The sequence below is a fragment of the Lissotriton vulgaris genome, chromosome 6, assembly GCF_964263255.1.
Source record: "Lissotriton vulgaris chromosome 6, aLisVul1.2, whole genome shotgun sequence".
Lineage (NCBI taxonomy): Eukaryota > Metazoa > Chordata > Amphibia > Caudata > Salamandridae > Lissotriton > Lissotriton vulgaris.
In genome coordinates, this window is record NC_141694.1 from 1288606693 (window position 1) to 1288633912 (window position 27220).

Here is a 27220-nt window from a genome sequence, read left to right on the forward strand (position 1 = left end):
AGTGATTTTTAGATTTGCGATTTTTGCATTTGGGATGATGAATCCCAAATGCAAAAATAGCGCTCGCAAAGGGCCAGATTCTCAGAATCTGGCCCTTTGTGAGCCGATTTCGGCTTCGTGAATCTGGCTGTATGTATCACGCAAATCTGCAAATATCCAAAAAGCCGAGTATGTGGTCTTAATCTCGGCAAAAACCACCAAACCAACAATCTCACTGCAACCCTCGTGGCAGGTAGGCACCTGAAACCAATCGCCTGCATCCAGTAGAAGTGCCGTTCCTGTTTTCCTGGGAGAGTATCCGGGTAAACTTTCCCCGCCCGACCCTGTTTTTTTAAATTTCTTCTTCACTTCAATTTAATTAATCTTTCCCATTCCTCACTCGATATTTCATATTTCAAGCTCGTCATTCTGCTTTTCAGAAGCCTCAGGAGTTCCTCTGTGCACCGGAACTCAGACAGCGTCAGCCCGCCATCTTGCTCCTCCTCCGCAAAAACTCCTCCTCCACTGTTTCATCACTTGTTTCCCCAAAATACTATCTCCGTAGTCTTTCTCTCCCTTCTAGATATATATTTTCCAAGGTGCATTTTCCTCCGTGGGTGCTGGAGCTACTGCTAAGTTGTCAAATACTATTAGACCAGCCACGCCTTGATGATTAAATAGAAGAGCTCATTTTCTTGCTGACTCGTAACCACTGGGATCAATAGATGTAAAGTAGTTCTCAAACATACCCAGCCACCCCCTCCATTTTATCTCAGGTTTGCCAGCTCTTTGGAGGAAAGGCGATGTCATGATACTTAACCGACATTGTTTAAGATTCAAGCCAAACCCGTCTAGCAAATTCTAAAAACAATTACAGATGCTTCAATAGCACAAGAAGCCCCCAAAGAGAAAACCTGTAAGGTGAAGCAGCTTAGGTGGAACAGCTTGCCTTCTAAACGGATTTGTAGGTTCTATGAAATCAAAGCCACTTCAGGGGTAGCTTAATAATTGCAGCTGTGATGTCTCCTCACTGCTAGCTTAATACTTGAAAATGCATCAATGTGCTGACTGGTGATGTGCTGATTAGTGATTATGCAGCGATGAAATATCTGTACTTGTTCATAATACAGCATGCAAAGTAAGTAAATTGGTCTCGGGCCACAGAGAAATGGACCCGTGCGTCTTACGTCAGACGCACAGATGCACCCTCCTATACATCAGGATAGAGGCAGGGTGAACACATGCGTCAGATGCACCACAACCTCGCACACTTCAGTTCTGGTCAGAGAATTATCATCAAATCTTCTCAGCTTGTGGTCGGCCGGATCGCGTGTCGAGCTGCCCACACATTGGAACCCGTCACCACGGCAAGCAGACGACTGTGGGAGTATCAAATTTACTTTTTAACACATATCAGCTTCGTGATTCATTCGGCATAATTTTTTTCCTAAGTAAAGGCAGGATGTCAAGTAAGCAGTTCTTTCCACCATCCAACTTCCCGGTTGATGGGTCCCTCAGCACAGAATCTTACCGTGTTGACCCAACTCCAGGTACCAAGATGTAGTGTTGTCTTACCACAGTGTTTGAAATGTTTTCGAATACGGCTCCATATATTACCACTCAAGCAATGGTGTAGACATTAAGCTTCTTCATTTATAGTAAGAGACCCAAGACAGCACAAACTACCAGAGAGAGCAAGGAACGATCCAGCAACTAACATCTCACCTGATTGTTCCAGAACTCGTAAAGCCCTCCATACCATCACAATTCCACAACACAAAATTACATCATAACATTAGCATTCACATCAAAGCAATGGAACAACATCAGTGGTACACCTCCAAACTAGGATCTTTCACTCCTGTAGATTCACAACCTGTTGAGGAACCTGGGATATGTGTGCTCCTTGACCTATATGCAAAGCCTCCTATCAAAAAATAAAATGATATTTGGACACAGGCAAGGCACAGCTCTACATCATATGGTAGTTTGGTTGCAGCAATGATGCAACGACTTATTTTTTCTCCCATGCTACTGCCAGTCTTGTTTCCCCATCTCATGTGAAATTCTCACCACCTAGATTTATGAGGTGACAGAGGCAGAAGGGAAAGGGCTTGCTGGATCCACATTGCTTCTGCAGTACCATTCAGCAGTTCTATTTATAGTACCTGTGTTTTAACACCCAAACCTTCCAATGAGACCCACAAAATATTGATTTGCTTTGCAATTTTTGTGCATTTCCGTGCATTTTTTAACTCTACATCAAGTCACATAGTATCAAACAGAATACCACTCAGTAATAAGAAATAATCCTGGGTGAGATAATTGCATGACAGCTTTCGAGTAACACTTAAATGATGTTCCTGAAGATGGGCAAATTGATTGGAAATAGTTAACAGAAGCTTCTGATTTCTGGGGTTCATCATCTAAGCTTAATTTGGCACAGTCATCATGATTTCTTATTTAAAGGTTCTAGAAATATTGCTCATTCTCAGCAGTGCTGGGTGTCTTATTTTACTCTGTTCTCCTTCCTTTATTGTTCTGGCGGTTTGACAAAATAAAACGTGCTAATTGGGTTTTTATCTCTTGTGGGGCTTACAATGAACAAACCAGTGCTCGCATCATTACTAGTTGCTTTGTGGTCAGAAGTGACCATTTCTTTCACTTTTAAAATGTCATTTTTTATCGAGCAGAGTAGATCTTGCTTCCATAGGACAGAGGGGAAATGTTGTATACATCACACATTAAAAAGAGGATGGTTTCTTTTGTGATCTGTTTCACTGTGCGTTTGTACAGAGTTTGTGAGAGGTAAGGGCCTTATGATTTTTTGGGTGTTAGACAAAGGTGATGTTGAATGGGATTGATTTGTGGCCTGCTGATAGTATGGCAATTGGGGAAGAGCATGCAACTTAAATTTTGTGTTGGAAGATGAGATGCAGAACGTGGCCAGATGAGGAAGGCATTTTACCAATTATTTAGTGCTTATTAATCTATTCTAATAACGGCTATGACAATCTTTAAAGGAAGGTATCCTAATCGATTAAAACCCTCAAAACATCAGGTATGTGGCAGTACTCATCTTGTGAACATAGAGCATCTTGTCAAAAAATTGAATCTGTAACAGAGGAGTTTGTTGAGGGGGCATTTAAGTTTCACTGGAATGCCAAGATGAAAGTTTCTAAACAAGGAAATATTTTTGGTCTAGTGAGGATGAAGGAATTTTTGGTGCTTGCTTTCAGGTCTAGTCCATCTTATCTCCATCTGTTCTCAGATAGGGTGTATTTATGTCTGCGGTGCCATGATGCTGTTCCCTGGTGTTTGCGCTCTCCCTGGTATGAATATACGAAGTACTTTACCAGTAACATGGGGGTATAAAAAAAAAATTCATGCCCCTAAAAAATAGAATGCTTGTTTATTTCAGCAATAACATATTCTCATGAATTCAAAAATCTCTTACATTTTCTCTCCATATTCATTTATTTGGAAATAAACTTGTTAGTTTCAGTTTCTGTCTACACAAGCTCTAGCAATCACAAATGCTTTAATTAAGGCAGCTACAATTACTATCATACAAACGTTATAGCTTGATGATATTCATCTAGGGAACCAATTATAATCACATTCACTGCAGGTGTTATGTGGACGGATTTTAACTTTCAATCCAACTTTTCTGCAACAGTCCACAAGTATTAAACGATTTCATAAACATCTGCAAATCTTCACTACAGAGCAGAAATATATTGTTTTGACATTTCTCCTGCCTAAAATATACACATTACATTTCACCAGTAAAAAATGAAGGGCTTCCTTTTCTAGCTTTTTGTTCTCTAACATTTAAAAATATGAAGCTGAAGGTCTTTAATTCACCAGCTGTCCAAAGTTTCCTCAATTTGCATTCACAGTTGCCATCCTGTGTCCATTCAAAAACAAAAGGTTTGAAGAGAAGGCATAATGAGCCACAAATATATCAACCTACTTGAATAGAGTCTCCCTTGAGGTATTAAAATTAAAAGCACCTTTAAAATGGTTTACTAGATGGTTCTCCGTTTTAACTCAAAATCTCCTATTGATTAGATGTGCCACTTTATATTAAACATTATGAAATCTATACTTTGGCCTGAATTAACTTTTGTGTACTTTTACATTTTTCTACGTTTTTTCAAACATTCACAGTAGTATGACCGAAAAGCTGTGCAAGGTACAGGCTTCCAAGCCAAGTGTGCCTCTGGGAATTGGGGTGACATTTCAAGGAGGCTTTTATTTCCTATTTATTGCAATATGATTATGTTGTATTGCATTGCAGTAGTTATGTTTGGTTATATTTTCACCCTTTTGTTGTGATGTACCGATGTATATTTTGTGTCTGTTGTTATGTTGTTGTGCATGTTATTGTGTTATGTTTTGTTGTTTACTTTAGATATGTCCAAAAAGCTACTACATTTGCAGCAAAAGTTGCACATTACTTTAAAGTTCCCTTAGCAAGCAATCCTTTACTACGACTTAAGACCCCAAACAGTACACTGTAGCAAATACGGAGTTGAAACTAAGCACTCAAAGTGTTGTCTTTATATAATATGGCTCATTGTCTCTATCTACTTTTGGGCTACGCAAGACTCTGCTCAGCGGGTGGTAGACGGGTGTGGCCAGGTCCAGTAGCCAACCGCTGTTGAGCATGGGCAAGGACTGTGCAGCATTGGTTGTCAGCTCACAGGAGATTAGACAGAGGGCCCGGCCACAGTCATGGTTCTACAGTAAATCCTCACTGTGCATAACCAAAGACCATGTGCAGGAGGATAGGCAACCACCACTGGGTTTGGGTGCATGATCTGGCCAAAGGCCATCCAGGGCTCATGTCTTAAGGCAATGCACAGTTGCGTCTAGCTACCCTCTAGGCATACGTAGATTTAAACACTATAGTAGGTTGGATGTTGGCTGTAGCATATCATCAAAAAACAGAAATTCCCTGAAAAATTAAATTGAAGCAATAAATAGGGTTGGTCATAACACCTTCTGGCAAGTCTGGGAAGGCAGACCCACGGAGAAACATCTAGCAACCTGTAACCTCTCTTCAGCAAGATGAGGAATATTATAAACACCAGTAGAGAGGTTGGGGGTGGGGGGCAACATGGAAAGGAAAGCAGAAGTAAGTAAAAGAGAAAACCAGAACTGGACTTCCTCAGGTTGGATTTATTTCAGTGCTGCGAGTAAGACCTGGATGTTTTGGCTGGCAGGATAATGAGGTAAATCAATTGTTTCTCTGACGGTAATGAGTCCCTAGCAGCCCAGGATACCAGATAAAGACACCTACACATTAGGGAAAGCAACAGGCATCCACTGAGATTGAAACACATTTGAAGAGTAACAAAGGGGATGGATCATAAGAACTCAAAGACTGTGAGAAAGAAGAGCCTAAGCAAAGGAGCTGTTAATGGAGAAAACAACAAAGCTGGGGGAACTAAGATGGATCGGCTCAAGTGAAAGTGGAAGAAACCTCATTGACAATGTAATATGTTGCCATGAACTGCTTCTGTATGTATGTACTTAAATTCTTGTCTTACTTATCCCGAAATTCTCACTAATACAAGGAATTTGGATCTAAAACATGCAGTTTCCAACTCTCCATCCTCCAGACATTCCACCCTCTTCCAATCCTGCAATGCTCTCGCTGTCTGCATGTTCTCCTAGTTCTGATACCTTAGCGTATGTTAAAGGGAAACTCTATAGTTCATTTAAAAAACACAGTTACAGCTATGATTACAGCTTAAAACTAAAACAAATTAGACATTGGCCAGTTAAGGTTTTCTCTAAAATCAATAACTCAAATGCTAGCCAAACAAACGTCACCATGTACACTGTTTATGACATGACAGCATTTAGACCACTTCTTAATAATACCTGACAGCTCAACATCATTGCATATCAGCATATACCCAAAAATAGATATAATAATGTATGTTGTATTGTTTTATTTTTCCTATTATTATTACTCGTTCACTTCCTTTGTTGTGGACCTTTAAATCCTCTACTTTTTAACTTTGCCTTTGTTTCACACAAAACCATTTCCACTGGGGATTTCCTTGCTGCTCAGGTTACACAACCAAAGATAAACTAAAGTTTCCTTGTAGGAATCAGTTTACCTCTGTAGCAGGGCAGTGTGGATTTCCACCTTTAAAGTACCTCACATCCTAGGGCTGTCTCGGGGAAGTGGGGCATAGCCAGTCACCATGCTGTGAAGAGCACTCAGTTGGAGTTCTCCATTGCTTCCAGAGTCTTCCATTTTGTTTTCCTGCCTGCCCACCCCCTGTGGACTGAGGATGTGAGATCCTGCTCGTGGGCTGGGGGGCTGCTGCGAGTGGAGGGGGCCTTCACTCCTGCCCGCTGCTGCCTTGGAGATCACAGACAATGCCGGGCTGGGAAGTCCAAGATTGCAGCCCCACCCTGCTTAAGACTTCAAGAGGGCTGTGGCATCAGCTGATGCAGCTTTGGCTGACCCACAATAGCTTTCTGACTGCATCGTGGAGCCTGCAGACCCCCTCCCTCTGTGGCCCTAGGGGAGCTTTCACTGCCGCAAGCCCCCACTGGGGGGACTGCATATGGCCTGTGGGGTACCACAGTGACTTTACAGCTCTTTGCTGGCTGCCTGTTGTCGCTCCTTTCAGATTTGAAGCCAGGAATTTTGGGGGATTATCAACTCCCCCTTTCTAGTGCTGCCTGGGACAATGCATTGGCAGAATGGGGTGTACAGTTTGATACCACGCCTGCACCCCAGGCCAATTCCACAGAGATATCTCATTAGAAAATAAAGCTGGAACTGAAGGATACCCGGTGGGCATCTCTTCATTGCACCTCCTGAGTGCTCACCCTAATGCCTTGGGGCATCTGCCTAACTGCCTGAGGTACATCCCCTCATTGGGGGACACAAGGACCACCGCTTGGTACCCTGGTGACTGAGGTGTGTAAGACCTATCCAGTGACCACCGGGGGACTGGATGTGTCTCAGGGTGGCGGGCGGCGACCTCACAGCACCCAGGAAGGAGTGACTCTGGAGCTGACATGCTTCTCCTCTTGTTGGCTGCCTGTTATCTGCTGACAAACTCTCCTACAACTCCATTGAGCACAATTGAACCCCTCCGACCTCATTGTGCTACATGAAATACTGTTAAAGGCCCGTTCCATGGTTCTCCACCCCTCCAATATTGCCTGCCCTACACTCTGCACACTGCACCATGGGGCACACGCAATGTGTGAAGGAAGGCTCCCCACCATCCCATGCATTTGAGTTCCCACCCCTAACTCTCAGGCTCCCTCTTTGCCTGCTGGGGTGAGCTCTGACATTGGAGATAAGCTTTCTGGCCACCCTTGGCTCCGCTAACGAAGCCCGGGAAAACAAAACTGACTGTCTGGTGGTAGACTTCGGCCTGTGGTGGGATGACTACTGCAAAATGACTGACTGGGTGCCCAGGATTCAAATGACCATGCCTGAATTGACCCCAATTATGAAGGAGCATGCATCTAAACTTACATAGCTGATCACGTAAAAACTCTTTAGGCTAGAACTGAAGATCAGGAGAGCAGAGCCAGGAGGCACAACATTAGACTGGTTGGGCTGCTGGAAAACAATAAAGGGGGTTAAATGATTGCCTTTCTAGAGGATTGGATGCCAGAGGTGGTCCCCCAGAGGCCTCTTTAAATTCTGTGCCTTCAAACAGGCACAGATGGTGCCCCTCCAACGACCAGTGGTGACCTGCCTTTTTCACTTTCCCAACCATCATTTTACACTCTGACAGACCAGCATCACAGTCCTCTTTGAAATAAAGAATGCAAAGGTTTCCATATTTCCTTATTACATAGTGGCTGTACAGTGGCACAGGGCATCCTTCCTCACTGTAGAGAAAAGTCTACATGAATTATCCATCCCTTATGCCCTGCTATTCCCAGCTAGACTGGAGATGCAACTTGACGGATAAGCCATGTTTTTTTGACACTCCCACTGGGGGCTGGAACTGACTGGACACCGACGATGCTCGCAACCTCCCACTCCTTTGCAGCCCTCCATATGCCTTTGAGGTTCAAGCAGCCTTGTTTGAGGATACACAGGAGGACACGCCCCACACCAAGCTCAGAATAGAAAGGACTGGGCCCTTGCTGCAGTGCCGCTGGTGGCCCGAGTTCTGACTCTAGGGTTGTCCTTCCTCGTGTTACACTTGGAATTGGTGATGACATTAGTTAGAGACTACGCACTTCCCTTCTTGACCCTGGAGGGAGACCAGCTTCTGGAACTGCTCTTCTTCATATTTGATACCTATGGCCCAGGAACTTTTATATCCTTGAACATGCTTATTGTTATGTTGGAAGACTCAATGGCAAAAGGGCTAGAGTTCTAAATTGTGTGTGCCACCCTCCTCACTGACTTGGTCCACTGTGACCCCACCAACAGTGTGGTTCTCATTATTTGTCAACATGGTTTGGACGGAGTGCCATGACACAACTGACCTTTAGGAGTTTTGTTGGGGAGTTTCATTGCTGATCACCCACAAATGTTGGTTGTTATTAGTGTTTTCCACTGGGGTATCCTTTATTACATGCTCATCCTATGTGGCTGCATGGATTGGGTAGGGGTGGAGGGACCACACCGATTTGAGCCCACTCTTCTTTACTATCGCCAAAGTGGCTTCTTGAGAGTTATTACTTGAAATGTGCATGGCCTCAATTCCCTGTCCAAATGAAAAAGAGGGGTGGTTGTAATATACTGTGGTCAGGGAAATCTTCCTTATTGGAATTTGAGAGCAAGCTAGTGATTCAACATACACGTAGGTGTAGCAAATTTTTGGCTTTCTCTAAACATCATTGTAACCCCAGTCACATATCCCACCCTGGTGTTGAGTAGGGATATATTACTTTTCGGTCTTGAAGAAATGCCACAGATCCCTTGTGGACCACTCAGGTGAGAAACATGTCGACCTTAGTAGATACATTGTGAGGCTGTCATGGTTCAATATATCCCACTAACACCACTCACATTTTTGTTTTCAGCCCTGCCAAGAGGACCACTTTATAAAAACCAAATGGTACTTCTTACTATATGCACTACCCTACCTTCACATTCCCTCACTCATCATATTGGCAAAAAGAATACATCTTCGATAAAGAGCCCTCTCGCGGATCCTGTGGGGCATTGCAGTGCCAGCCCCATGAGGAGCAAAGCCCTGAGCAGCATGACACCCATTTTGGTGTGTGTGGGCTCTATCTTCCAATAAGGAAGATTTTCCTAACCACAGTATATCCCAGCCACCCCTTTGTTACTCTTTTCTTTAGGAACAGCCACATTACTTTTGTATGTATACTTCTAGATAGGAGTACAGGTGCTAGACGTCGAATGGTAAAATACCGTCACTCCGCATTTTTTACTCCGCATACATTTACTCCTCATACCTTGATAACGCAGGTACCGTTATTCCGCATTATTTTACAACGCTTGCCTTTATATATTATATGTTTTTATCACGCATGCTTTTACAACGAAAATCGTTGTAAAAGCATGATTGGTAAAAGTATATGTTTTAAGGTAAGTTGTAAGGTAAGTATATGGTTTTTGTTTGGGGTTTTGGAGTATATGTTTTTGGGGTTCAGGGGTATTTTAAGGGTGGGTTTGGGGTGCAGGGGTATTTACGGGTTAAGGGGTACAGGGGTATTTTTAGGGTTCAGGGGTAGGTTTGGGTTTTGGGGTACTGGGGTATTTTTAGGGTTCAGGGTTTGTTTTGGGTTTTGGGGTACAGGGGTATTTTTAGGGTTCAGGGGTTGTTTTGGGTTTTGGGGTACAGGGGTATTTTTAGGGATCAGGGGTAGGTTTGGGTTTTGGGGTACAGGGGTATTTTAGGGTTCAGGGGTATGTTTGGGTTTTGGGGTGCAGGGGTATTTTTAGGGTTCAGGGGTTGTTTGGGGTTTTGGGGTACAGGGGTATTTTTAGAGTTCAGGGGTAGGTTTGGGCTTTGGGGTACAGGGGTATTTTTAGGGTTCAGGGGTATGTTTGGATTTTGGGGTACAGAGGTATGTTTAGGGTTCAGGGGTTGTTTTGGGTTTTGGGGTACAGGGGTATTTTTAGAGTTCAGGGGTAGGTTTGGGTTTTGGGGTACAGGGGTATTTTTAGGGATCAGGGGTATGTTTGGGTTTTGGGGTACAGGAGTATTTTGAGGGTTCAGGGGTATGTTTGGGTTTGGGGTACAGGGGTATTTTTAGGGTTCAGGGGTTGTTTTGGGTTTTGGGGTACAGGGGTATTTTTAGGGTTCAGGGGTATGTTTGGGTTTTGGGGTACAGGGGTATTTTTAGGGTTCAGGGGTTGTTTTGGGTTTTGGGGTACAGGGGTATTTTTAGGGTTCAGGGGTTGTTTTGGGTTTTGGGGTACAGGGTATTTTTAGAGTTCAGGGGTTGTTTTGGGTTTTGGGGTACAGGCTTTTTTTAGGGTTCAGGGGTTGTTTTGGGTTTTGGGGTATAGGGGTATTTTTAGGGTTTAGGGGTAGGTTTGGGTTTTGGGGTACGGGGTATTTTTAGGGGTCAGGGGTAGGTTTGGGTTTTGGGTTACAGGGGTATTTTTAGGGTTCAGGGGTAGGTTTGGGTGTTGGGGTACAGGGGTATTTTTAGGGTTCAGGGGTAGGTTTGGGTTTTGGGGTACAGGGGTATCTTTAGGGTCAGGATGGGTTAATGTTTAAGGGTGCTGGGGTATTTAAAGGGACTGGGGTGGGATTCGTTTTTAGGGTGTATAGGGTATTTATTAATTAATAAAAATTAAATGTATCTCTATATATATATATATATATATGTATATATATGTGTAATTTTAATATAGTTCTAAATATAATGTAATTTTCAAAGAAATAATATTTCATTTTAATTAAAAATATATATATTTGTGTATATATATATATATATATATATATATACATATATATATATATATATACATATATATATATATATATATATATATATATATATATATATATATATATATATATATATATATATATATATTACCTACTGGCGGTCGCCAGTAAGTATATATAGTTAGGATTTTTTCTCCATGGGACTTTTGAAAATTCTATGTCTAATAACTTTGGCGTTTGTGGACGGAATCGGCTGAAATTTTCAGGAAAATGGCACATTTTGTTTCTGAGCAGCCCCTGAAAATTTGGGGTGTTTCGTCAAGGGGGGGCCGAGAAAAAACGGGGGTCCCAAAACGCGTTTTTCCCATTCATTTTTCCATAGGGCGTTTGGCCTCACTTTTAGCTCGAACGGCTGAATGGATTTGCACGAAATTTGGCAAAATTGTAGGGACTGTTAGCCCGATGTGCCTTTGCTAGGTCTCAATATATGTGCTCCAGTGGATTTTGAGAAATTAACGTTTTAAAAAACAGATATATCTGTGACAGCGTCCCGGGTAGCGCTCCGGTTCGCGAACTTTTCGCGTAACGGAACTTTGCGAAGCGAAGCTGATTGGCTCTCCGGTGTCTGTCAACATTCTAAACAGTCCGGAACGGCCGCCATCTTGTCTCTCGGTAGGATCGAGAGACAAGAGGAGGAGAAAAACGAAGGGGGAATTTAATGAAAGGGGGCAAGGTAGACCCTTCTTGACCCCCTAGGAATGATGTTGGGGTTATTAAAGGGTGCCGTGGGGCAAATAAAAAAAAATAGATTTTTCGCTGTAGAAGCGCTTTCCGGTTCACGAACAGGGTCGCGAACCGGGTCGCGAAACGGGAATTCGCCATTTTGTGTTTCATTTTAATTAAATTACAAGATGGAGGAAAAACAATGTGAGAAATGGGTATAAGGGGGTACGGGAGACGTATCCTGACCCCCTATGTTTTCTGAGGGTGGCTGAGGATGCTCATATATGTTGATACATGTCTTCCAGCGGTTGCGCGTGAGCGTTTTTTTTTTTTTGCTGCGTGACGTCTGTTAACGTTCGATTTGAAGGAAATCAGGAAGTGTTGACTGCCATTTTGTCACTGCGAGTAAATCTATTGTTAAAAATAATTGTTATAAATTAATCCGTATTGATAAACATTGTCTGCGCCATCTTGCCTTTTTTCCAATGCCACACTTTTGTCGTGCACGGAAGCCATTTTAGATGCCTTGACCAGACCCACTCTCTGCACGCCGCCGATCCTCAGCATGGCTCCCCACCCTCGCAAGCATCTCCCCCACGCACTGGTCACCCCCGCTCTCTCTCTCATACATGGGCCATAAACCTCCCCCCATCTGCGCTGCTCTTCCCTGAGAATCACACCCTGTGCCCGCCCGACACCTCCCTTTCACCCTATTCACTACCGCACCCTCTGACACTCCTCTTCCTCTGTGTCTGATTGTCCAGGCCGGTCCCAGGCTATCACCTAGCCCTGCGGATGTAGTTTATGGCCCCAACTGTAAAGAATCACCCCTCTTCAAAGGAGTTACAGTAGATCAAGGCCCCCACCCCATGAGATCCGTCACACCACACGCGTTCCTACTATCTGATAACGATCCTGTATTGTGATTGGGGAGGGGATTCTCACTGTAAGGGTGTGTGGGACCGAGCCTGAAGCGGAAGATTTCAGGGATGCCTTTTTGTACATCAAAGTCTTCACAATTATGTGTCACATTAAAAATATATAGCACTCCAACAAAGTAGAAGGATTATAACACTTTAATAACTTATAAATATATACAACGCTCCAACAAAGTAAACACGTTAAAAAATTTTTTTTTAAACAAAGCAACAATGGGCTGCTTTGGTCTGTCTTTTAGTCGGCAAAATCCGTCTGCCTGTGAGGTGGCGTCAGTAGCGGCCATTGTGCGAATAGGCCGAAGGCAGCACAACGCGCCGAGATCCGGACGGCACCCAGGTGGTGTCCAGTAAGTTGCCGCACTGGTCTTGGCATCCTACAATGCTGCGCCGAAAAACGGCGTGGGGCGCCCCGGGGGGGCAAGGCGGCGCGAACGGGCCTCCCCCGCCTCCCCAGGTGGAGGCTCCTCTGCTGCAGTGGGGCGCCCCTTTAGCGTTTCAGTCGCAAGTCAGCTGTTTACCGCCCGCTTTTGCGGCACTGTGCCTCATCCGCCATTCAGCTGAGTTGCGCCCGCTCTTGCGGCTACAGCGTCTCGCCCACCATCCAGTTGAATTGCGCCCACTCTTGCGGTGCAGCGATAGGCGGCTGCCACAGGACTCTTAAAATGGCGGCCGGCTCTTCGGATTTGAGCCTGGTCCACTAAAATGGCCCTGGGACACATTTGAACTCGGACATTTGCCTGCTAGGGCTTGGGCCCCATTCTCGAAAGCGTCCCTTCAGCCTTGAAGATTCTACAAAAGTCATCGGGGCCCCCGACTCCCGCAGGCTACCGGTGGGGAGCGGCTGCCATGATTGCTTGCGGAATGGCCACGACGGAGCTACGAGATGGTGGTGCTCTCATGCTGACGCCAGCTTCAGTCTGAAACATCCAGAAACACTGTAGACTATCAATTCGATGACTTCCGGTGGAGCCCCAACGTGACCCGGTAGGGAAGAACTTGCCCTCTCCTCTTTTGACTGATGGTTCTTGTTGCCTCTCCCCTCTGTTGTCATCTAACGGAACCTTTTTGGATTGCCGAGTGAGAAAAAAAAAGGTGGGGCTTTCATCATTTGGGAAAAAAAAATGTTTCAATCCAATGAAAAGTGTTATTTTTAGGTCATATGATCAAGCATTTCATCATTAGGAAACCAAAAGTAAAATGAACCAATGAAAAGTTTTATAAACAAGTCACATGACCTGTTATGCGGCTTTGGGCTATAAAAAGCCTACAAAATCCATTGGCCTGTGAGGCGGTGTCAGTAGCGGACCGATGTGCGAGTAGGCCGAAGGCAGCACAACGCGCCGAGATCCGGATGGCACCGAGGTGGTGTCCAGCAAGTTGCCGCACTGGTGTGGCCATCCTACAATGCTGCGCCGAAAGACGGCGTGGGGTGCCCGGGGGGGGGGGGAGGCGGCGCGAACTGGCCTCTCCGGCCTCCCCAGGTGGAGGCACCTCATCTGCAGTGCGGCGCCCCTTACCGTTTCACTCGCCGTCCAGCAGAGTTGCGCCCGCACTTGCTGCTATAGTAGGCCGAAGGCAGCACAACGCGCCGAGATCCGGATGGCACCGAGGTGGTGTTCAGCAAGTTTCACTGGTGTGGCCATCCTACATTGCTGCGCCGAAAGACGGCGTGGGGTGCCCGGGGGGGGGGGAGGCGGTGCAAACGGGCCTCTACCACCTCCCCAGGTGGAGGCACCTCATCTGCAGTGGGGCGCCACTTAGCGTTTCACTCGCCTTCCAGCTGAGTTCCGCCCGCTCTTGCGATACAGTGCCTCACCCCCCATCCAGCTGAGTTCCGCCCGCTCTTGCGGCACAGTGCCTCACCCGCCATCCAGCTGAGTTGCGCCTGCTCTTGCGGCTACAGCGTCTCGCCCACCATCCAGCTGAATTGCGCCCACTCTTGCGGTGCAGCGATAGGCGGCTGCAACAGGACTCTCAAAATGGCGGCCGGCTCTTTGGATTTGGGCCTGGTCCACTAAAATGGCCCTGGGACACCTTGGAACTCGGACGCTTGCCTGCAAGGGCATGGGCCCCATTCACGAAAGCGTCCCCTCTTTTGACTGATTGTTCTTGTTGCCTATCTCTTCTGTTGTCATTTAACGGAACCTTTTTGGACTGCCGAAAGGGGTTCTGGTCCGACCGCTGGTTGTTGGAGACATTTTGACTATATCCTGGACCTGCCCGGCCTCGCCCAAAATGGCGCCGGTATAAATGGGACTCGTAACTCCTTGTTGTGTACTGGTTGCCCAACCTTGATATCACGAGATACGTATGCAGTTTTGAAGCACATGGCGGGCGGGGACGAGTACTGATTGAACATTTGGACATCCCTATTGATATTAAGTTCTGATGTGTTATTGATTACTGTACTATTGAAAGTTCGAATTAACGTCACCCATGGTACTTGCCCGCAAATGTATATCTAGATAATTTTATTGTAACTGGCCCTGTCGTAATTTAATTATAAAATGTACGTCCACCGATTCCGCAACAGTTAGACACCTTAGTTCTTGCAACCTAATGGCCCGCCCGTTACGTTCTTCTACAGTGTAAATGTCCCCTCATCATATACGAATCCAGTTTGCTCCGTGGCCGGCCCACGTGGTTATAGGCCCGTATTTGTATACTGACATTTTCACAATAAAGGTTTTTAAAACAAAACATGGTAGTAGTGCCTAGATTGGTAAAGTTTTGAATAATAGCCACTGTTTTCGAATCAGTAAAAGGCAAGTGAAATAAAGCAGCCCGATTACATGACGGTTAAAAGGTATAATACGCAGGAACGCAGTAAAGATAAATGGTCAAGGGCTGTTGTGTTTTCTACTCCTGCAACATAAAGTGATCGATAAGAATCCGATATTCATGCCTATCAGCGACTAAGACAGCAGGCCGAGACTCTTTTGTTCAACGGCTCCCTCATGGGACGAAGAAACGCCCTTTTTCTCGAAATAGGAATATTTTACTTGCAGGACAGTAGTAAATTTCCCGGGAAAATACATTAGCCTGGAACATTGTTAGTGATAAACTGTAAATGCATCTGGGTCCTTTGCTTTACAAGTCAGAGTGAGAAAAAAAAAGGTGGGGCTTTCATCATTTGGGAAAAAAAAATGTTCGAAAGCAATGAAAAGTGTTATTTTTAGGTCATATGACCAAGCCTTCCATCATTAGAATAACAAAAGTAAAATGAACCAGTGAAAAGTTTTATTAACAAGTCACATGACCTGTTATGCTTACGTTACGCGCTGCGCGCCGCGCTCTGGATCGCTTCCGGGAAGCTGCGTCTCGCGCACCGGAGCACTTCCGGGTGCGCTAACGCGGCGCGTCATATGACGCATTACGCGACAACGCAGGTCCAGAATATAGTCAAAATGTCTCCACCAACCAGCGGTCGGAACACAACCCCTTTCAGTAGTCAAAAAAGTTCTGTTAAATGACAACATAAGGGACAGGCAACAAGAACCATCAGTCAAAGAGGGGAGGGCAAGTTCTTCTCTACCGGGTCACGTTGGGGCTCCACCGGAAGTGATCGAATTGGTAGTCTACAGTGTTTCTGGATGTTTCAGACTGACGCTGGCGTCAGCATGAGAGCACCACCATCTCGTGGCTACGTCGTGGCCATTCCGCGAGCAATCATGGCAGTCGCTCCCCACCGGAAGTCTACGGGAGTCGGGGGTTCCAGTGACTGTTGTAGAATCTTCAAGGCTGAGGGGACTCTTCTGGGAATGGGGCCCATGCCCTAGCAGTCAAGCGTCCGAGTTCCACGGTTGCCCAGAGCCATCTTTGCAGGCCAGGCCCAAGTCTGTGGAGCCGACCGCCATTTCGTGAGCTCCGTAGCAGCCGCCTGTCGCTGTACCGCAAGATTGGGTGCAATTCCGTTGGATGGCGGGTGAGACGTTGTAATAGCAAGAGCAGGCGCAATTCAGCTGGCCGAGCGAGGCACTATGTCACAAGAGCGGGCGCAAGTCAGCTGGTCGAGTGAAGCGCTGGGGTGTAGCTGAGAAACCTCCACCTGGGGAGGTGAGGGAGGCTCGTTCGCGCCGCCTATCCCTTCTAGTGCACCCCACGCCGTCTCCTGGCGCAGGTATATGTGATGGTCGGACCAGGGCACCGCAGGACGTGTCTTCAGGTCAAACGGATTGAGGGACAAGGTGTGGAGCAGGCGCAATTATCTTGGGGGCCTCCGTCAAGCGGTTCAGGGAGGCACCGCATCACATTGTTTTCCAATGCAGTCAGGTCTACAAACAGCCCCCACTTACTTTGAGAATAGTGAAGCTGCAGCAGGTGCAAATAAGCTTCAGACAGTGTTACAAGCGCTGCTCGGAACCCTCAACTATGGCACCCAACATCCAGGACTTATGCCATTTGTGCAAGGCAGTGACATCGAAGCATCTCAGGGACCAAGCAACATACCATATCCAGAGTCCTTACCACAACCTCTGCCTTCCTTCTTACCTAGTTATTGTTCTTTCACTCCCACTCCAGGCTTTTAGTCTGTGGATGGAAAACCATGAACCTACACTCCCCTATGAAAATCTTACTATTGATGGTTGATTTTGAGCCCCAAATACAAAGGCTTGTTTGGATCGATGTTGCAGCAGGCTGCCATGTAAATAGATATTTAATAAAACGTTTTACCCTGTTACTTGTTGATTTTGAGCCCCAAATACAAAGGCTTGTTTGGATCGATGTTGCAGCAGGCTGCCATGTAAATAGTTATTTAATAAAACGTTTTACCCTGTTACTTTGCTGGTGTGTTGTATATATTTATAATATTTGCATAGGGTTTGTCGTTATTTTGGGTGGGGTGGGCGGCGGAGCCGAGCTGTCTTGCAGCCATCATGGTGTCGAGCTCAGTTCCTCTCACTAGTTTCGTATTTCTCATGAGGGGTTGTTCATAATGTTTCTATTTTAGCGAGGTCAAAAAGAGATCCCATTAGTGGCCTACTGATTTTGCTTGATTCCTTTTGTTTTTTTAACGATTTTTCACTATCTGCAAAGACTAAACAGAGTATTGCGACTCTGTGCTTGTTTGTAAATAGAGAATGAACCAAAGAGAACCAATTCCAAAACAATAAATGCTAGTATATCAATCAATCAAATGGAGAGGGAAGCAGGCACGACGGATTACAACGGGGGCAAAGGCCTGTGTTACCTACCCTTCACTATCTGCAAAGAGAGAATACTCCTAAAAGAAAAGAGGAGGGGGGGGGCAGCGTTCAAAGCACATCAGCGTGCATAAACACGAAAATGTTTTTACCTACCACGTACTTGACATTTTACAGCTTTTGATATTTGCTATTAAAAAACCATTGAAATTCACTGAAAAAACCATAGGTTATAGACCATATATAGTTAGGAATTAGCATTTACAAAACCTTGAAAATTCACTGAAAAAACCATGGGTTATAGACCATATATAGTTAGGAATTAGCATTTACAAAACCTTATTTTACTCACACAAAACCATTGAAATTTCAAATATAGTTAGTTGCACTAACTATATATCGCGCACCCGCAATCCACTGCTGATCATGTCACATATTACATCATTCATGACATGATCAGTGACATCACTGATGACATCACTGATGACATCACTGATGACATCTCAAATGACATCACTGATGACATCACTGATGACATCTCATTTGACATTACTGATCACATCACTGATGACATCATTAATGTGATAATAAGGTGAACCTCTTCAGACTCTAATATAATCTTAGATACACTCAGAGTAAATAGACACTCACAGACTGTCACTCATCCATGGAGTTACTCACACACCTTAGTCAGTCATGCAAAGAATCAATCACACTTCCATTTCCTCAACCATACAGTTATACACACCTTTCTTATTCAAACATATACTAACACATATTTACTCTCTTATACAATCCCTGATACAAGTTCACAATGATCCATACAGCCACTCAGAAATTCACTGGCTCTTATGCACAGTTATTTATATATGTCAACTCTCACATGTACTGTGTTTTACATATGTACTTACTTTGACATGTAGCACTGAGATATCCATTCACTCACCAATACACTCATGCACACAGTCAACCGCCCATACAGCTGTTTCCACATGCACTTTTGAACCCATACATCTAGTGCAGGTGTCTCCAACAGGTCGATCGCGAGCTACCAGTAGCTCGCCGACCCCCTGTTAGTTGCTCGCCCCGCATCTAATAATTAAACTATCGTTCTGCGCTGCAACATGCATTTTTTAGCCCTTCACTGTCTTTTTAGGTTTGTCATTAGCGTTTGCCCGCCCTCACCAAAACCAGCTGCTCAGATTGGTTGCACTGAGCTTAGCTGGGGCGGGGCGGGCAGAGGAACATGACGTTCTTCCTGAAGTCCGTCACAATCCGGAATCGCGCCACCAGCCTTTTTCAGAGGGCACTGCGCTTTAAATGGATCTTGTGATCGTGGGCGGAGTGGAGTAGCAGATCGGTAAGTATCTGCGCTCCGCACTGGTGATGGTGAGCTAGTTCAGAAGAGTTATTGCTACTTAATGCATTATGGCAGCTCACAATAGGTGTAGTTGTTTTTTTAGAGCTCTCCTCTCCTTGCTCGAACTCGCCTTCAACCCTTGCCATTCCCGGAAAATACAGGTCCAGTTACCCCTTCCCTCCCCACGCCTAGGGCCCCTCACAGGAAGCTTGGGGTGCAGATGCTGGACAAAAGCTTAAAGTACTTTCCACAGCTGCCTACGTCCCTCGCCGTTCAGAGGGGGTCATCGGCTGCTATCACCACAGCTCTCCGGGCGAGTTTCTAAAGAGGTGAAAATCCCCGGAGCATTGCCTAAAAATTAGATTCCGAACGTGCACTGTATGGCTCGCTTAATTTGTAATTGTTTGTGTTGATAATGTCTGGGTTATACAGTTAAATGTGGTAACAAACAAAATATACAGAAAATCGGTTGAGTGGTGAGGATTCCGTTCATGCTACGCGTCAATCCCGATGAAAATACAGAGCAGCTCCTCTGCATGACTGCCCTTTGCAGGCTCAGCGCTATCCTGAGATCCAGTCCCTAAAAGGCGCTTTCAGATCAAGTGGCCGTCTCTTGACCTCCCAAAGTCTGCACCCTATAGCGAGGAGTCGGTCGATCAGCCCCAGGGAACGAGATTGAAGGAGGTGTTAAGAGAGGGACTGGAAAGAAAGAGAGAGAGGGGCCGGACGATGGAGAGAAAGAGAGAGAGGGGGTGGCGAGAAAGAGAGGGGCTGGAAAGAAAGAGAGAGGGAAAGGGGAAAAGAGAGAGAGGGGGGCTGGGGAGAGACAGAGGAGCCGGAGAGAGGCAGAGAGGGGTCGCTGGAGAGACAGTGGTGCCAGGGAGAGACTGGGGCGCTGGAAAGAGAGTGAGAGAGAGAGAGGGGCCGCTGGACTGAAAGAGACTGCGAGGAGCAAGAGAGAGAGGGGCTGGGGAGAGACAGTTGGGGCGGAGAGAGACAGTGAGGGGCAGACAAGAGGGGCTCGGGAGAGACAGTGGAGGCGCAGAGATACCGTGAGAGGCAGGACGGAGAGGGGGGCCTGGGGGAGACAGTAGGGGCAGGAGGAGAGAGAGGGGCTGGGGAGAGACAGTGGGGATGGAGAGAGACAGAGGGTTCGACGAGAAGATTGTCGAGATGTCACCGACAGACTGAGGGCATAGACCGGGAGAGAGGGGGGCAAGGAAAGAGTGAGGGAGAGCCAGAGACGGTGAACAGGGCTCTGGACAGGAGCAAGGGCAGGATAAGGGCAGTGTAGGGTTAGAGAAGGGGCAGGGAGCATGGGCAAGGTGCAGTAACAGAGAACGTGTCCGGGAGCCAGGACAGAGTGCAGGGGTTGGGACAGGGAGCAGTGGCAGAAAGGCAGACATGTTGGGCAGAACAAGGGACAGGGGGGAGTGCAGTGATAGAGGACAGTGGTGAGCAGGGCAGGGTGCAGGGACCTTAGCCATGGGTATGCAGTAAGTAGGGAGTGGGACAGAGAGCAGGGTGGGCGGAGAGCAGAAATAGGGGACAGGGTGCAGGGGGCGATAGCATGGGCATGGAGCCGGGCAGGGAGAGAGAGGGCACCGGAAGCACGTGGTGAGAGTGGGCAGGGAATAATATACTGATCACCTCACCATTATGAACAGTTAACATCATAATGGGTGGTTCCATGGCCCTATGGAAGGATCACATGAACATTCGCACAAGACCGCCCCCGAGAAGGAGCAGAGCACCAGTGTGTGAGCTGCCTTCATTCATGTTGTGGGGGACCTGGTGCAGAGCGTTGGGGTACTGGTGGCTTCTTACGTTACCTACTTCAAGCCAGAGTATAAAATTGTGGATCCCATCTGTATGTTCCTCGTCTTCTCCATCCTGGTCTGGGGGTCACACTATTCTAGCCATACTGAGGGATGTGTTGCTCGTACTGATGGAAGGGACTCAAGGGGCATAGAGTAGACTTCAGTGCTGTGAAGGAATCTCTGCTGCGCATCCCGAGACTGAAGGCGCTGCACAGCCAGCACATCTGGGAACTAACTGTGTCGCAGCCAGTGCCATCGATGCACATTGCAATCAATGAAGATGCTGATGCCCAGGTATTGCTCATAGAAGCCAGCACCCAGTTACAGAGCAAATTTAACTTCCACACTACGACAATCCAGAGTCCACATTGAGAACTACTCGGAGGATATGAAAGACTGATCTGAATGTCGAGACCCCTCTGACTGAAGACTCCTTGTTCACCCTTAGCAAAGAGGCTCGCTTGATGGACCTGTGCAACACAGCTCTGTGTGGGAACAAGTTAGATAGAGGTGCAGGAGGCCTTTTGACAAAAAAAGGTTGTTGTTACACTGATGCTAGCTTTCTGACTCCTGCCTTCAATTCAATATAACATCCAATAGTTGTTTCCAACCTCCCCTGCCATGCCCCATTTAAGCTTCTACCTCTCAAGCTGGTCCATTCGGAGCTTGTGCTGACTGAACCAGAGGTGGGCTGGACCACAGTGTGCCTTTTCACCGGCCTCTGTGCGCTCTTCAGGGACACAGGCAGCTCTGGCTTCCCAGCTCTGGCCTCTCCACAGTGAGGCCTTGACTGTTCCATGGTGTCGTGTGGCCACTCAGGATGTTATGTATGGTTGTTTAGTGGTCTGTTTGTGTGACGATTTTATTGGTTGGTGGTCTGTGCCAATGCTTGTCTGTGGGTTTTTGGCTATTTGTGTGCCGATTGTATTGGCTGGTGGGCTGCTTTTTATTGTAATTTTTTCTGATAGTACCAAACATTGCCTGCTGCAAGCACAAAAAGCCAAGTAGTCTTCCATACCTTGAAAAACACCGTCCTACAACATGTCTAAGTTTTACTTATTTTGCAAATGTGGCCCACTTTTTTTTAGCTATTTGATTTGCCTGCCCTATATTTAATAACATAACAGGTCTAGTTGCAAAGCGCACGATTACCCGAAGGTGTCCTGGGGCTGAATAACAGATGTTTATTGTTACCCAACTCAAGGCTATTCATTATATCGACCACAACTGGATGAAAGGATGAGTGGACCTGCTGGGATTTAAACCTGTCACCATGAGGTCAAGCACTGGCCCCTGCAGTGGCTGCTTTAGTGCAGTAAGCCACCAGACCCGGCTTATGGGGCTGCTTTTAATTTGGTGCCAGAGCCTCTTTTCTGTCCCATTCCGACAAGCATCGGCCTCCGCTTGCACGGCTTGTGCTTTTGTTGTGTCACTGTTGTGGCTTGTGCTTTAGCTTTTTGTCTCACTATGCTGCAGAAGGCAGTGCACATGTAAAAAAGGGAAAAAGTAGTTTCTTTCAGTGTTATTGTGTGGAAACCACAGTATGGGGCCCATGGGCTCTGAAGAAATAGGCTTAACGTCAATTAAACTGGGCGGGGGAGGTCGCTCGGAAAAATGCGCGAGTTGCTTGGGATTTAGTAGCTCACCACGATTTTCGCTGACCAGAAGTAGCTCTCACTACACAAAAGGTTGGAGACCCCTGATCTAGTGAATCAACTGCTCACACATCTATGCACAGAGTCATACACCTCCCAGCCACCCACACACACACTCAGTCTCCCATACAAATACTTGGGCAACCAATCAATAACCCATATACTTAATCATAAAGCTACTGATCAACACATGCAGCAGTTTACAGAACAACAGACATAATGATGCACAAATTAAGACAGTTTAGTCACTAACCCATGCACTCAGTGAGACACATTTAATCACTCACTCATACAGTCAGTCATGCACCTACTAAATCCTTCATCCAGACACTTATACATCCACTCATTCTTCAATATGTAAGACATATTTTGACTTTACAGAAACACACAGTCACTGGATGTTGTCATCAGTGATGTCATCAGTGATGTCATTTGAGATGTCATCAGTGATGTCATCAGTGATGTCATCAGTGATGTCACTGATCATGTCATGAATGATGTAATATGTGACATGATCAGCAGTGGATTGCGGGTGCGCGATATATAGTTAGTGCAACTAACTATATATGACATTTCAATGGTTTTGTGTGAGTAAAATAAGGTTTTGTAAATGCTAATTCCTAACTATATATGGTCTATAACCCATGGTTTTTTCAGTGAATATATATTTATATATATATATATATATATATATATATATATATATATATATATATATATATAAATATTTATATATATATTTTTAAAAATAAAGTACTTTTACAAAGTATATGACTTCATCACACATGCATTTGCGTTGTAATTGCATGCGTAGTAAAGTCATATGCGTTGTAAAAATTTGAGGAATTATGGCTTGCGGAGTAATGGTATTTGCGTACTAAAAAATGCGGAGTGATGGTATGCAGGATTTTTGTTTGCGGAATGGGATCATATATTCACTTCGAATGGCTCCTAGTCCCCCCTTTTTTTGATTGATTGATTGATTAATTATCAATGAAATAGAGAACTTGTTTCTTAAAACGTGGATGGTCCAGGTCGTGCTCCTCCAAGGAACCCACCTGACTAAAATGGAAAGCCAGCCATTCTAAAAACATTGGAAGGAGAAACGTTATGCAACTGTCTACTCATTTGCCGCGGGGGTGCTGATTTAGGTGCTTCCTGGAAATCCCTTTCTCTCCCCAGTTGAGATCATTTACCCAGAGGAGTGTTATATTGTTAAAATGCATTGGGGAGTACATAGGATGATAACAATATTGTTTCGTTAATGTACACCTCCCAAATAAAGATCAACCGGCATTTGTATCCTCCATTGCACCACATATCACCTTTATAGGTCTCCCCCCCACACCACCCAAAACACAAGAGCGCTCTACTATTTAATTGTTGTTTAACAGAAAGGGCTCTCATTGACTTCTAGAGGGCTCATAACCCAGGGGGCTCCACCTACTCCTATTATTCCAGCATGCATGATCTATCTGTTCTCCTGGACACTTTGTTATGCTCCGCTCCACTTCACGACCTGGTGATTTGATCTGAATACCTTTCAAAAACCCACTCCAACCATAATCCACTGTTGCTGACCTATGCTTGGAGTATCACCAGGCCCATCCATCCGACCTGAAAGAAAAATGTCACTGCCCCAGATGCCCCTGTCTTCTGGTCGAATTAGGGGATGCGATTCACAATTATTTTACCAAGAATAAGGGGATAGCTTCCTCTCCCCTAGTGGTGTGGGAGTCATTCAAACTGGTCGTCCGTGGGCACTGCACCACTAAATGGTTGGGGTCAGGGCCCAGTTGCTTACTGAGATCAAACAGTAAGGGGCCCTCTTAGCAGAACTGTAGTTGCAAATCCGGCTGCACCTAGAAAGGGAAAAACTTCTAACATTGGTTGAGCGGTTCCGGATCTATGACTATCAAGCTTGAATTGTCAGAGTGCATGATGAGCATGACAAGACAGAGGTTATTGTCATGGCTGGCTAACCCTGACCAGGGAACCTGCCAGATCCTCCACTTGAGCAATGCTGATGATGGGTTGCCATACACCCAAACTTCAATCAATTACATTTTCTTGGCATACTATTCCCAACGTTATGCTCAACAGGAGAGAACGTCCATCCAACCCATACACACCTACATCCTTGCACCTGGGACACAAAGGCTAACTCCTGGGAGGGAAAGTATTTGTCCAGGAAATAAAGTGGGTCATCAAGCCACTAGCCAGGTACAAAGCACCTGATGGTTTGCCCATCGAATTTGCCAATGCCATACTAACCTCCTATAGACCCCTTTCCAACCTAAATCCATACTACAAATTACTGTGCAAAGTCTCGATGAATAGCTTACTTCCCTATGTAGGCAACCTCTTTCATGAACATCTATCAGGTTTTATCCCTACTCATATCACAGTACCCAACATATGACAATTAGTGCATTCAAAGCATGGACGATTGAAAGAACATTTGAAAGCCCTTGTGATCTCAATAGATATCAAAAGAGCTTTCAATTCCTCATGCTCGGATTACCTATAAATATCAGTGGCAAGTATGATGTTGGGCAGCGGGTTCCTCAGCTGGACATGCCTTCTATTCACAAAAAAAATTACTTTATTTAGACAGTAAAGTCTATCAAAGAGCCTAAAATACAAATAACCTTAGCATGATGGTTGTTATCACAATTTTTCGAGGGTCTCCATAATTTAACAAGTAATACATAATTCTTCATCAATACTCACTGGTAAAAACAGTTAAAATGCATTTCAATGATAAATGTTTAACTTAATAAAAAAAACCTTTGGTTTAAAAGAGAAACAATGCTGTCAAAGCATTAGAGAACAATTGATTAAAAGTACAAATATTCAGAGAACCTCCACTTCTTCATTTTGGGATTCAGAATTTATTTTTAGTTGCCTCTCCACGCATCCTAAAATTTGTACTAGTTTTGTGATTACTTGCAGCTGCTCATTGTTCAGTAGAAAACTAACAGCATATGGTAATGTCCTTGTCCCCTCCTTGATCCATATGAGACTGAGAAATCTTTTGCGCTCAGCCAGTAGTATGGGACATATACAAAGCAAATAAATTATTGACTCCTGAAATAGGTTGCACAACCGACAAATTGTTGACTATGATTTGTCTGCCCATGGTGGAAGTAGAACTTTAGATGCAAACAGTCCCATCCGTATCTGTGGAAATTTCTTTTTATGATAGGTGGAGAATTGTTTGTTAATATATGTTTGTGGGCCTTTTCTGTCGTAGCAACCGAGCACCAGGTAGGCGTGTTTCCTTTTAGCAAATGCACTTTGATCCAATTTCCATGCTATCATTTTTACATTTCTATTCAGGAGTGTTTTAAATAACCCTAGGAAATCACTACGCTACGCTCGCGTAGTTTGCGAAGTTTGCGCAACTTCACACTATGCGAACTGCACGTAGCACAGTACGAAGATGCGTAGCGTAGTGCAGCGGTTATTTTTTGCTTGCTCGTGGTCCCCAACATCAAGTTGGCGACCGCGAGCAAGCAAAATGACATCCTCATGAGACTTTTCCTTGTTCGCGATCAGCAACATCAAGTTGCCGATCGTGAGCATGGAAAATAAACCTCCAGGCGAGATTCTCAATGCGTGGAGGTCAGGTTTCTCATTGTGAGTGGTCGCGCATGCTCGTGACCGCTCGCGATGAGAAACTACCAGTCCGCGTTGAGAAAGCTGCAGCTCGAGTAAAAATCTACTCGAGCGGAAGAAAAGTACAGCTCGCACTGTGCAAGATGCCGTTTTCAATGATTGCCCAGTGCCGGATGCTTGTCCGCACTGTGCAATTATTGAAAACGACATCTTGCACAGTGCGAACATGCTACTACGCAGCTCGCGTACTGCTACGCGTAGCTTCGCATAGCGCTACTTCGCGAACTACGCCCACCCCTAGTTTTAAACTGTAAATGAGGTCATTTTAAGTGCAGTAGCTCCCTTTATTGAGTCTGAACCAGGGCTACGTCTAGGGCTTGCGCCTAGATATTTGAGTGTTTTGTGCTGTCAAATCCCGCAACTTCGAGCCAGATGAAGTGCTTTAATGATCCATGCACAGCTGATCTTGTAGAGTACAGGTATTTTATTATGCTGGCAATTTGTACAAGCATTTGATCCTGTAATGTGAATTCCAACCTAATTTGGCTGGCGAGGTGTTACCTGGCAGTTGAAATAAAGACTTGAACACAGCACTCTGTGGCCTGTTCAAAAAAGACCCCAATTTCCCCGGATAAGCCTCTGTGCCATATGACAGTGTTGGCACCAGTTTAGCAGAGACAATTTGTAACAGAAGCAGAACTTATTTGCGCCCTTGGATATTGTCGGAAAAGCACCTAGTAACAAGGCTAGTTTTGGTTTTAGTGAGGTCATGTGTAGTAAATTACATCCTTTATTATCCAGCCAGCAGCCCAAATATTTATATTGGTTCGCGATGGTCAGTCAATTATTGTCAAGGTGCCAGTGGTGTTGTTTTCTTTTTTTCCGACCAAAAATAACTATGCTGATTTTTTCATAATTGAACTGCATATCATTTGCCTGAGTGTGTGTGGCTAGGGCGTCCAACAATCTTTGAAGCCCCACTGGCGTCTGGCTGAGCAATACAACGTCGTCTGCATACAGCAGAGAAGAGATGTGTTGATTTGCCAGTTTGGAAGCATGATTGTTAACTTTGTTTAATACAGGAACCTGTCTTCTATACA

At 45.3% G+C, this 27220-nt stretch overlaps 1 protein-coding gene and 1 pseudogene across 1 annotated transcript in view; both read left to right on the plus strand.

Annotated features, from left to right (window-relative positions):
- Positions 1 to 27220, plus strand: part of GRM1 (glutamate metabotropic receptor 1) — a 1947075-nt gene that overhangs the window by 1794544 nt on the left and 125311 nt on the right. The gene's annotated exons all lie outside the window — the stretch shown is intronic.
- On the plus strand, positions 1442 to 21271 carry LOC147708791 (proton-coupled zinc antiporter SLC30A2 pseudogene; annotated as a pseudogene).